This window comes from Ornithorhynchus anatinus, chromosome 1 (assembly GCF_004115215.2).
Source record: "Ornithorhynchus anatinus isolate Pmale09 chromosome 1, mOrnAna1.pri.v4, whole genome shotgun sequence".
NCBI lineage: Eukaryota > Metazoa > Chordata > Mammalia > Monotremata > Ornithorhynchidae > Ornithorhynchus > Ornithorhynchus anatinus.
Window position 1 is genome coordinate 35,153,571 of NC_041728.1, and position 12,170 is coordinate 35,165,740.

At 42.2% G+C, this 12,170-nt stretch overlaps 1 protein-coding gene across 1 annotated transcript in view; it reads left to right on the forward strand.

Moving 5' to 3' along the window:
• SIPA1L1 (signal induced proliferation associated 1 like 1) overlaps positions 1–12,170 on the forward strand; it is a 363,817-nt gene that overhangs the window by 186,639 nt on the left and 165,008 nt on the right. Inside the window, exon 6 of the mRNA XM_029058544.1 lies at positions 6,955–7,020. The gene's annotated coding sequence lies outside the window, so the exon portion shown is untranslated. The remainder of the gene's footprint in view (positions 1–6,954; positions 7,021–12,170) is intronic.

Here is a 12,170-nt window from a genome sequence, read left to right on the forward strand (position 1 = left end):
TTATGTGTGTTAGGCCATCAGAGATAGCAAAGGTGCATTAAGCAAAAATCAGGTAATGAAGAAACCTTCATTTTAGGTTGGGGCTTCACTTTCTCTCCTTGCAAATCTTTAACCAAATTGCCAATAGTAACAGTGTCCTCTGGGGAGGATTCACATTCTTAGCCCGTCTATGCCTATGGGTGGGGACAGAGTATTAATGAACATTGTGATGCCGTAATCATCCAACGATGGGGAGACCATTTCAGTGTTTCACCTAGGCCATAAAACTCCCCAGCAGCTCTTGAGACATCAAGAGTCAGTTGCATTGGGGTCCTCTTTTTCCTCTCAGATTTTTCATTGGGATCGCTTTTTTCCAAACAATGAAAGAGCACAGTGCACATTCATTCATTCAGTCGTATTTATTGAGCACTTACTGTGTGCAAAGCGCTGTACTAAGCACTTGGGAGAGTACAGTGTAACAATAAACAGACACATTCCCTCCCTACAACGAGCTCCGTCTAGAGGTAAAAGTAAGCATTAGGCAGCAGCGTGGCACAGTGGAGAGAGCACGGGCTCGGGAGTCAGAAGGCCATGGGTTCTAATCCTTGCTCTGCCATTTGACTGCTGTGTGACCTTGGTCAAGTCACTTAACTCCTCTGTGCTTCAGTTACCTCATCTGTAAAATAGGGATTGAGAGTGAGCCTCATGTGGGACAGGGACTGTGCCAAACCCAAGTTGCCTGTATCCACCCCAGTGCTTAGTACGGTGCCTGGCACATAGTAAGCACTTAACAAATACCATAATTATTATTATTATTATTGTTATTTTGTTGTCTGTTGCATAATCATAGAGTAGTTATACTAGGAAGTCTAAAAGTCTTTCTGTGGGAGTCTGTCAGTATACTGTAATGAGCTTCATTAAACGGAGTTGGCTTTCAATAAGCAGGGTTTACGGTGGAATCTCAAGGACCTGTGTGCTAATTTCGGCTCTGCCGCTTATCTGTCGTGTGACCTTGGGTGAGTCATTTCCCTTCTGGGCCTCAGCTACCTCATCTGTAATATGGGGATTGAGACTGGGAAACCCACGTGGGATAGGGACTGTGTCCAACGTGCTTACCTTGAATCTACCCCGGAGTCTACAACAGTGCCTGGTACTTAATAAGCGCTTAACAAGTACCATAAAACCAACAAAATAGATCCCGTCCATCTAACATCATTTTCGTGTTTCCTAGTCTTCATTCCCTGTATCATGAACAGCATTCATCAAGTGTGGGCGTGAGCTGATCACCGTAGGTTCTTGAGAATCTACAGCAGAATTAAGACAGGATCCCTGCCCTCAAGGAGTTTACAATCAAATGTAAACGTAGCAAAGGCATCAGCAAATGGAGACCAATATTAAAAATTCCCGCCCCCTCCCCGGACACAGTAATGCATTTAGAGAGACAGACCAAAATCCGTGATTCCAGGATCTCTTTCCTCTATGAAAATGAGCCAGTTACTGTGACCGTCCAACTTCAGCTCTGGTCCGAGAGCTAGTCCTGAAAATGTAATGTATTTCATCTTCATGAGTCCAAGGTGATTTTTCAACTGAGCTTCCTAATGTGTTTGGCTATGTGATAGGCTCTTTCTCCCCTCCTTTGGGTCCATAAATGGATCCATTTGGCCTTCTTCTTACTGGCAGGAAGAGATATGTTATCCGATCCAGGCTTTTTTCCCTCTCTACCTCTAGCCATTTTAGTTGCCATAACAACATGTGCTAGTGTCTTAAATGAAGCAATTAGAAGTTGTAGGATGTTTTTGTTGTTGTTGTCGCTGGTGTTCAATTTTAGCTGAGGAATTTTTTTTTCCCTTTTGCTTTTCATTTGAAAAAGATTGTAATATGTGAGATGAAAAGTCAACAGTTTCGGGGGCCATTCGATGTTAATTAGACTAAATGGTAAATTGCTGTAAGAAACCTGGTATAACACCTGAATGGAAAGCAACTGAGACACCCACTTCCTTGATTTTATTCCTGCAACCACCAGACTCTAGTACAGTGTCGTTCAGATCGGCGAAACAGATTTCATGTTTCAAAAAGACTTAGTTCAGAAATGAAAGCTTGGTCACTTGGTTTCTTTTACCGAGTCGAAGTTTGCAAAGTCCTGACTGCTCAGAAATACTTTGTTTAATATTTCCCAGCCTCAAATTTGGATCTGGGAGATTTTGTTTCCTTTGGTGTCTTCAGAACGCTGTCTCTGAAAAATTGAATTTATAATGGAAATTCCAGGTCCTCTGACAGTGTTTGTTTATCCACAGTGACGTGTTGATAGGAGGAGTGTGTTGCTTGCTTGAGAAGGTCGTTTTAAGGAGCAGAATAATAGTGAATTAAGATTGCTTGCTTTGTGTAGTTTTTCAAATGAAATGTTCTCTTTATTGGCTTGTATTCAAAATTCCAGAAAGGATGGGCTATCCAGAACCCCTGCCAAATGTTAAATTATTGTTGTAGAAAAGAAAGCAAGCACCACATTCTGATGTATTCACTGTGTTGAAATAAAAAGAGCAGAGAAGTCCTGTTGGAAAATGTGTTGAACTGATACACTTTATATGGACTCCTAGAAAATGAAGAGTTATGGTCTGTCCAAATTCCCCGCCCCCCCCCCCCCCAGGTTATTCTTCAAGAATCCAGTCTTACCATTTTTAATTTACTAAATTGTAATTTTCCATCGAATAATAATCTGCAGTCTGATATGAGACTAGCCATATTTTTAATCTTATGTCAGCAAGCAAACAAACTGTATCAGAATTGATCTAACCTAAATATCACTTGAGCCTTTGAAAATATCCTGCCATCTGGATATGGACCTGAATTGTAATTTTTTCCCAGCCCCAAATAAACTTTAGAATATTCAGGATTTTTCTAAATGATGTCTAAACACTTATATATATATATATATACACACACACATATATATATCACATATAAATGTTTTAAACCTAGAAATCTTATGTATATTTATTCAGATATTTAAAATGGCCCCTTTTCTGGCTCAGAACATTTACTAATGTCAATTTCTCCTGAGACAGGTGATGATAGATATATAATGAGTGATTACTGGCAGATTGTTTTAGGTTCCTATAAATGTCTGGTAATACCTATAATTTAGCCGTGCCCTGACTAGAATGAGGGTCTGTCAATTGAACTTCTTTCTGTCTCATTTTGAGGGTCAGTCAGTCAATTGTATGTTATTGAGTGCTTACTGTGTGCAGGACACTGTATTAAACAGGACAATACAGCAATATCACAGATACATTCCCTGTGCCCTCAGTTGTCAGTTCTATATCATTTGGCCCTCTGGTCAATTTGTTAGAGTCGAGCACCATTTAAAAACAGAACTTTCTTGCATCAAAACCGAATTCTGAGATTGGTTGCATTTTTACAGTAAAATGCAACATGAAAATAGAGTTGGGAATTTGCTTAGTGAGGGTTTGAAAGCAAGGAGGTAGTGCGGTGTGTCTTTTATATGTCCTTTAAATGCCCTTTGGGGATTTGTTGATTTGAATTCTGACAGCTTGAATGGTACTCTTTCTGGGCCTTCAATTGAACTTTGAAAATCTAGAGGCATCTTTTCTCCAGGTCCCTTCTAGAATAACAGAGATTTGAGTGTCCATTGGATGTTGGAGTTCATTTTGCAATCTCTTTAATGGGAAAATTGGGAAGGCATTGTATGATGACTGTTTTCCTAAATGAGATGAAGTGGGACTATGAAGGAATATAAACCAACGAATGTATAAATCAGAAGAAATAGAATTTGCTGGAGATTTTGGTTTGCTAAGAAAATGTTTATTGCAACAAGTAATAATAATAATAATGGTATTTTTTAGGCGCTTACTATGTGACTGTGAGCCCGTCGTTGGGTAGGGATTGTCTCTATCTGTTGCAGAATTGCACGTTCCAAATGGTTAGTACAGAGCTCTGCACACAGTAAGCGCTCAATAAATGTGATTGAATGAATGAATGAATGAATGGGATAAGCACTGTTCTAAGTACTGGGGTAGGTACAAGATAACAGTTCCTCCCACGAGGGGCTCACAATCTTAATCCCCATTTTGAGAAGCAGAGTGGCTCAGTGGAAAAAGCACGGGCTTTGGAGTCAGAGATCATGGGTTCGAATTGCGGCTCGGCCACTTGACAGCTGTGTGAGTTTGGGCAAGTCACTTAACTTCTCGGTGCCTCAGATACCTCATCCGTAAAATGGGGATTAAGACTGTGAGCCCCACGTGGGACAACCTGATTCCCCTGTGCTTACCCCAGCGCTTAGAACAGTGCTCGGCACATAGTAAGTGCTTAACAAATACCAACATTTTACGGATGAGGGAGCTGAGGCACAGAGAAGTTAAGTGGCTTGCCCAAGATCACATAGACAAGTGGTGGAGGCGGGATGAGAAACCTCCCCAATCTAACAGTGCTTAATATGCTGTATGCCTTCCCACCCCCTTTTTTTCATGGTCTTTGTTAAGCATTTACTATGTGCCAGGCACTCTTCTGAGTGCTGAGGCAGACCCAGGGTATATTCCCCATCCTTAATGAATCAGTCAATCCTTGAATCGTATTTATTGAGCACTTACTATATGCTGAGCACCAGACTCAGCTCTCGAGCGAGTACACTGTAACAGAGTTGGTAGACAAGTTCCCTGCTCACAGGAGGCTTTAATGAACTTTAATGTCCATCTCCCTCTCTAGATGGTAAACTCCTTGAGGAGTTTAATGTGTCTAACAACTCTGTTGTTTCGCACTCTCCCAACCCAAGCACTTAGTACAATCCTTCATACACAGTAAGAGTTCAATAAATACTACTGAAGATTGAGTGAGGACTTCTCTTGGGCAGCATTCAATAGAAGCAGCGTGTCATAGGGGAAGGAGCCCGGGGTTGGGAGTCAGAGGACGGGGGATCTAATCCCGGCACTACCACTTATCTGACCTTGGGCAAGCTGCTTCACTTCCCTGTGCTTCAGGTACCTCATCTGTAAAATGGGAATTAAGATTCTGAGCCCCAGCTGGGACAACCTGATTACCTCATATAATAATAATGTTGGTATTTGTTAAGCACTTACTATGTGCCGAACACTGTTCTAAGCGCTGGGGTAGATACAGGGTAATCAGATTGTCCCACGTGAGGCTCACAGTCAATCCCCATTTTACAGATGAGGTACCTGAGGCACAGAGAAGTTAAGTGACCTGCCCACAGTCACACAGCTGACAAGGGGCAGATCCGGGATTCGAACCCATGACTTCTGACTCCGAAGCCCAGGCTCTTTCCACTGAGCCATGCTGCTTCCCCTGTATGCACTGTACCCCAGTGTTTAGAACAGTGCTTGGCACATAGTAAGCACTTAACAAATACCATTATTATTATTATTATTATTATTATTATTGTTCAATAGCTGCCTCAATTAAATCCTATGTGAACCCAGAGTCAGTTTTAACCCCCACCTGGGACCTGATTTTGAGAGGTGAAGCTGAGGTGCTCTAACATGAGTATTATAAGTTCTTACAGAACTTTGTGCTAAGGATAGCGTTGTATTAGCCTCTCCGCATTCAACACCATATTCCCCTCCGCTCCCCTCCGAAACCCTCTTTATCCTGTTGTGGAAAGCAATCCCAGAATTCCACTGATGCATTCTTCCCAAAGCTCAAAGGGAAAACATTTATTCCAGCCAAGTTGATTGCACCCTTGTGTGTTTGTCGAGTAATAGCATTTAAGAAGCGTTTACTATGTGCTAAGTACCTCGTGGTACCTTATTCTGCCGACTTGGGAATTGACTAAAAATTAAGTATAAATTGAAGACATTCCTGGAGTGTAAGAATCTTACAATATAGAGGGGTAGGAAGGAGAAGGGAGGCTAAAATAAAAATCAGAATACCCTTTTCCCTAAACCTCTTTTTTATGGTATTTGTTAAGCACTTACTATGTGCCAGGCTGTGTTCTAAGCACTGGGGTAGATTCAGGGTAATCTCATTTTCAATCCAATTCCCATTCAAGGAGCAACAAACCCCTCAAGGTTCTAAACATTTATAAAAGTACCCCAAAGTGGCCTAGCAGATAGAGCTCAGGCCTGGGAGTCAAGAGGTCATGGGTTCTAGTCCCGGCTCCGCCACTCGTTTGCTGGGTGACCTTGGGCAAGTCACTTCACTTCCCTGGCCCTCAGGCACGTCATCTGGAAAATGGAGATTGAAGCTGTAAGCCCCATGTGGAACAGGGACTGTGTCCGACCTGATTGGCTCGGATCCACCCCAGCGCTTGTGTACAGTGCCTGGCACATGGTAAGCACTTAACGAATACCATTTAAAAAAAAATCCAGGGAAGTGAGTTGCTTCATGTTCAATTGTAAATATAGGAGGAGAGAAATATCAAAAGGCCGAGGAAACTCATTATGGCATCACTTCATTTTAACTCTTTAGAAAATGTTGGCCATCCATGGCCCAGTGGAAAGAGCAAGGGCTCGGGGAGTTAGAGGGCCTGTGTTCTAATCTCGGCTCTGCCGGTTGCTTGCTGTGTGACCGTGGGCAAGTCACTAAACTTTTCTGGCCCTCAGTTGCCTCAGCTGTAAAATGGGGATTCAATACCTGGTCTCCCCTGCTACGTAGATTACAAGCCCCATGTGGGTCAGAGACTGTGCCCGACCTAATAAACTGTGCCTACCCCAGAGCTTAGAAGATTGTTGGACACATAATAAACGTTTAACGAATACCATAAATTTAAAAAATTACCAAATGTGTTCAATAGTTAAATGAGCTCAAATTATCTGCTTTCAAGCTGTCAATCTCTGCTCTACCCCCAAGTTAATTAATCATACGTGAGCGCTCACAAAGAAAGAGTTTCTCTTCTTAACGCAGAGGTAATCAAAGCCATTCTTTAGGAGGTGTACTTTGAATATTTTGCCTAGAAGCATCACCGTGTTCTTAATTTTAATGCAATTTTTTCTTCTTTTTCCTCAGGATATTCAGTTTCTCTTCTGGAAGTTCTTGCCTTGGTTTGATTCACCAATATGCCATGAGAGTGTAGTAAGTTTTGAATTTTGAATATTATTTTGATGAAATCTATACTGTTACAGGCTGCAAAATACGGTAGTACTTCATTTAATCACGAATGCTCCATTACAGGAAAAATAGCCCTCTAAAATAATATTTGCTATTGATCCACATGACTTGCAAACAGTATATATGACTGTGTTTTCACCCTTTCCACACATCTGATTTGGAATGATGTATTTGTTGTATTATACTCACCCGAGTTCTTAGTGTGTGTTCCGTACCACAGTAAGCACTCAATAAATACTATTGATTGATTTTTGAGGGTGGCAATTAGAGAGTACAGAGGAGGCAGAGTTAACTGGGGCGTAACTTTGCCATAGAATACTTCATCAAAGCTGCTAATTTCTCATTCAAGCCAGTGAACAAGTCTCCTTTGCTCTTGTTTGCTGAGAATTTCTGGATCTCTGAGGGAGGTTTTGGGTTTACCTGGTGGCATTAGCATCAAGAGATTAAACATCCTAGGACTTGAAATGAGGATCTGGATGGATTGGAATGGTTTTGTGATTAACTTTTATCCACCCCAGAACTTAATACAAGGCTTGGCCCTTTGTAGCCTGTAAGCTTCCATCTGGACTGTAAGCTCCCTGTATTTTGAAAAGTACAGGTGATTAAATATTAATTTTATCGGGAACAAAACAAAGCTTAAAGGGATACGCATTTCACATTACGGAAACTGTTTTATTGCATGGCTGAGATCTCAATGAGGGTACTCAAGTACGACTTGTTCATCCCAAGTGCTTAGTACAGTGCTCTGCACATAGTAAGCGCTCAATAAATACTATTGAATGAATTAGCTTGTTATGGACCGGGAACGTGTCTGTTATATGGTTGGGTTGTACTCTCCCAGATGTTTAGTGCAGTGTTCATTCAGTCGTATTTATTGAGTGTTTACTCTGTGCAGAGCACTGTACTAAGCATTTTGTGCACACTGTAAACGCTCAATAAATGTGATTGGGCAGGGAACACTTCTACCGACATTGCTATATTACACTCTCCCATGGGTTTAGTACAGTGCTCTGCACCCAGTGAGTGCTCAATAAGTATGGTTGATTGATAATATGTACTCAGTATTGCTAAAGAGATAAAAATCAGCTTTTTTTTCATTCTTTTATATCATCATCAATGGTATTTACTGAGTGCTTACTGTGTGCTCCACTACTCGTCTGCTGTGTGACCTCGGGCAAGTCACCTCACTTGCCCTGGGCCTCACTTACCTCATCTGTAAAATGGGGATTAAGACTGTGAGCCCCACGTGGGACAGGGACTGTGTCCAACCTGGTCAGCTTGTGTCTACTCCAGCGCTTAACAAACAGTGCTTGACACAGATTAACAAATACCATCCTCATCAATATCATCAAACCATTCGGAAAAAAAAACTATAGAGGGGAATGAGCAATTATTAGAGGTTTTTGAAGGAGTGGGGAGAAAGTTTGAGAAAAATGATTTGAACTGCAGAATAAAATATGTACTGGTGAGGGGAAGAAATTGGAGGCAGGGAGACCCATGAGAGAGGCTGATGCATTAGTCAAGTCAGCATATACTAATAATAATAATAATGATTGTGGTATTTAAGTGCTTACTATGTTCCAGTCACTGTTCTAAGTGCTGGGATAGAATCTAGCAAATTGGGCTGGACACTGTCCCTGTCCCACATGCGACCCTAGTCTTAACCTCCATTTCACAGGTGAGGTAACCGAGGCCCAGAAAAGTGAAGTGACTTGCTCAAGGTCAGCCAGGAGACAGGTGGCAGAGCTGGGATTAAGAACCCATGACCTTCTGACTCCCAGGCCCACGCTCCATCCATTCGGCCACATTGCTTCTCTGTAACATGTGAAAATACTTGGATACGCATGATGGTTGTTTCAATGGAGTGGAAGGGATGGATTCTGGCTTTATTTTGGAGGAAGTACCAAGAGGATTTGGTGACAGAAAGAGGGAATATATACGCAAGAGGCGTTTATGGATTCGGCTAAGTCAGATATATAGAAAAGTGCTCGAGGAACTTGTGAGTACTTAGGTTTAGGGGTGCAGAAATGCGTTAGATGATGCTTATTATCAGAGAAATTCAGAAATGAATCAGTGAAGGCCTCTTGGAGGCAATGTAATTTCGGGAGCATTTTGAGCTTTGAATAGGGAGGGAGTTTCAGGCAGGGGCGAGGAGGTGAATAAATTGTGTTTTTGTTTTTTCAATGGTATCTTTTCAGCGCTTACCTCGTGTCAAACACCGTTCTAAACGCTGGGGTTGGTACAAGTTAATTAGATTAGACACAGTCCCTGTCCCTTATGGGGCTCATGGCCTAAGTAAGATCAGCAGCCGGTGAGATGAAAATTAAGCCCTGGGAGTAGATTAGCTTCCCAAGAATGAAGACTGCAAGCTGGGTGGGCAGTGGGAGAAGAGAGTGGATAAAGTAGGAGGGAGAGAGGCAATCGAGGGCCCTAAATTTTCCCGATGAGTCAAAATGTTTGGCAGGAGAAAGCTAGTCAGCAGTAATGCTCCATTTTACAGCTTCATCAGCTTTCTGCTTTCCAGCCCAACTGACCAGACAGCCAAAATGCAAACTGTTGATAAGGGAGTGCTGTCCTTTCTAAATAATAATGGAATAAGTATGCATTCCTTTCTCTAAAAATAAACGCGTCCTCTCTAATGGCCAGCAGACTTCACTTTCCGATTAAGCGATTTTAAAGCTGGCTGCTACTCAGAAACACTTTGCTTTCTGGTCATCGTCCTCAAATATACGCATTTATTTCCCCTCAAACAATAAGTGGAGGTCGTGATGCCTATTTTCTTCCAAAAGATCTGAGTTGCACAGTCGTTCTGGTTTCCGAAAATCACAGCATCGTTTAGTTCATATCCTTAGAACATGAGCCCCTTGTGGGAGGAGGTTGATGAGGATCAGTATGGGCCTAAGAAGAAGTCAGTCAATGGTACTTATTGAGCGCTTACGGTGTGCTGAGCACTGAACTAAACGCTTGGGAGAGTACTGTATAACAGACCCATTCCCTGCCCACAAGGAATCGGAGGACCTGGGTTCTACTCCTGCCTCGATCACTCGCCTCTTGAGTGACCTTGGGTGAGTGAATTCACTTTTCGGTGCCTCGTTTTTTCTTCAACTTCATAGTAAGGGCTCAATAGCGGTTTCTCCCCGCTATTTAATAATGATGGTATTTGTTAAGCGCTTACTCTGTGCTAAGGTCTGGGGAGATATTTGAAATGTGATCCCAAGTGAGAAGGGGACATTGTCTAACTTGATTATTTTGTCTCTTCCCCCAGAGCTTATTACAATACTTGGCACGTAGAAAGCGCTTAACAAAAATCATAATGGTAATTGATATCCTGTTGTGTTTAATGACATTCCCCTTTTTATTGGTTTTGAAATACTAATCATTCAAGAAAAGCAGCAATAGAAATAGTAATTGAAATACTAATTGATAGAGAAGCAGCATGGCCTCATAGAAAGAGCATGAGCCTGGGAGTCAGAGGCCCTGGGTTCTAAGTACAGCTGTGCTCAATTGCTTGACTTATTAATAGTAATGATAATAGTAATAATAATTATGGTACTTGTTAAATGCTTACCATGTGCCAAGCACTATGCTAAACTCTTAATCCCCATTTTACAGATGAGGTAATTTTACAGATGAGGTAACTGAGGCACAGAGAAGTTAAGTGTCTTGCCCAAGGTCACAGAGCAGACGAATGGCAGAGCCGGGATTAGAACCCATTTCCTCTGACTCCCAAGCCCGGGCTCTTTCCACTAAGCCTTGCTGAGGCAGAAGTTCTCAAGATGGGTACAGAGATGTGCCTAAGACTTGGAACTCTTGGTGGGTTTGTACAAATCAGGATGTGGAGAATCAATCCATCAGTGGTATTTATTGAGCGCTTACTGTTATAGTGAGCACTGTACTAAGCGCTTGGGAGAGTACAACACAACAATATAATAACAGACACATTCACTGCCCGCAACTGGCTAACAGTCTGGGGGAGAGAAGAGTAGTCAGCAAAGCTTGGATAATAGGAAATGGGATTTTAGAAGGGCATTTTTTTTGTTTTTTAAGTCTCTCTTCCCCATTAGATTGCAAGCTCCATGTGGGCGAGGTTCTGTCCGTTGTACTTTTTCCAAGTTCTCTGTAGAGTGCCTCCATCTGGGAGATGCTCAATAAATGCTGTTGGTTGATGGGTTGACATCTTTTCATGAACCAGCTAATAGGAAAAAATAACTTACTTTTACCCATTTTGAATTTTGAATCAAACCATGTCCAGAGAATTGAGCCACATTGCAACACGTACGTGATAAGAAGGGTTTGAAGAATATAAGCTTCTCACACAGTAGGTACTCACTAAATTCAGTTGAATGAGTAAGCAAGGCCATTGCTGATTTAGACTCAGGTTTTTTGTTTGTTTTGTTTTGAGTTTTCTTATGGTATTTAAAGCCTTATTATGTGCCAGGCACTTTACTAAGCAACTGGGGTGGATACAAGCGAATCAGGTTGATGACAGTCAATGTCCCTCATGGGGCACACAGTCTTAATCTCCATTTTACAGATGAAGAAACTGAGGCTCAGAGAAGTTAAGTAATTTACCCGGGGTCATATGGCTCACCAGGGGCAGAGCCGGGATTAGAACCCAGGTCCTTCTGACTCCCAGGCCCGCGCTCTATCCACGCTGCTTCTCGGACTCAGATTAATGGATTATACAACTGAGAAGCAGCATGGCCTACTGGAAAGCGGACAGCCCTGGGAGTCAGAAGACCCGAGTTCTAATCCTGGCCCTGCCACTTGTCTGCTGTGTGATCTTGTGCACGTAATTTCCCTGTGCCTCAGTTTCCTCATCTGCAAAATGGGGATTCAATACCAGTTGACCTTCCTACTTTACATTGTGTTCAGGGACTGTGGCCAACCCGATTAGCTCGTATCTATCCCAGTGCTTAGTACAGTGTTTGGCACGCAGTAAGCAAGTAACAAATACATACCGAGAAAAGAGCCACAGTAGTTTTCAGTCCCATCAGATAATCCCAAGAATGTCCACATGGATCAGATGAAAGTAGTTTCCCCCTCCGTTTGTTTGATCACGTAGCTGCTAAAAAGAACGGAAGAATAATTTTTCAGAACGCAATTGCTGTACC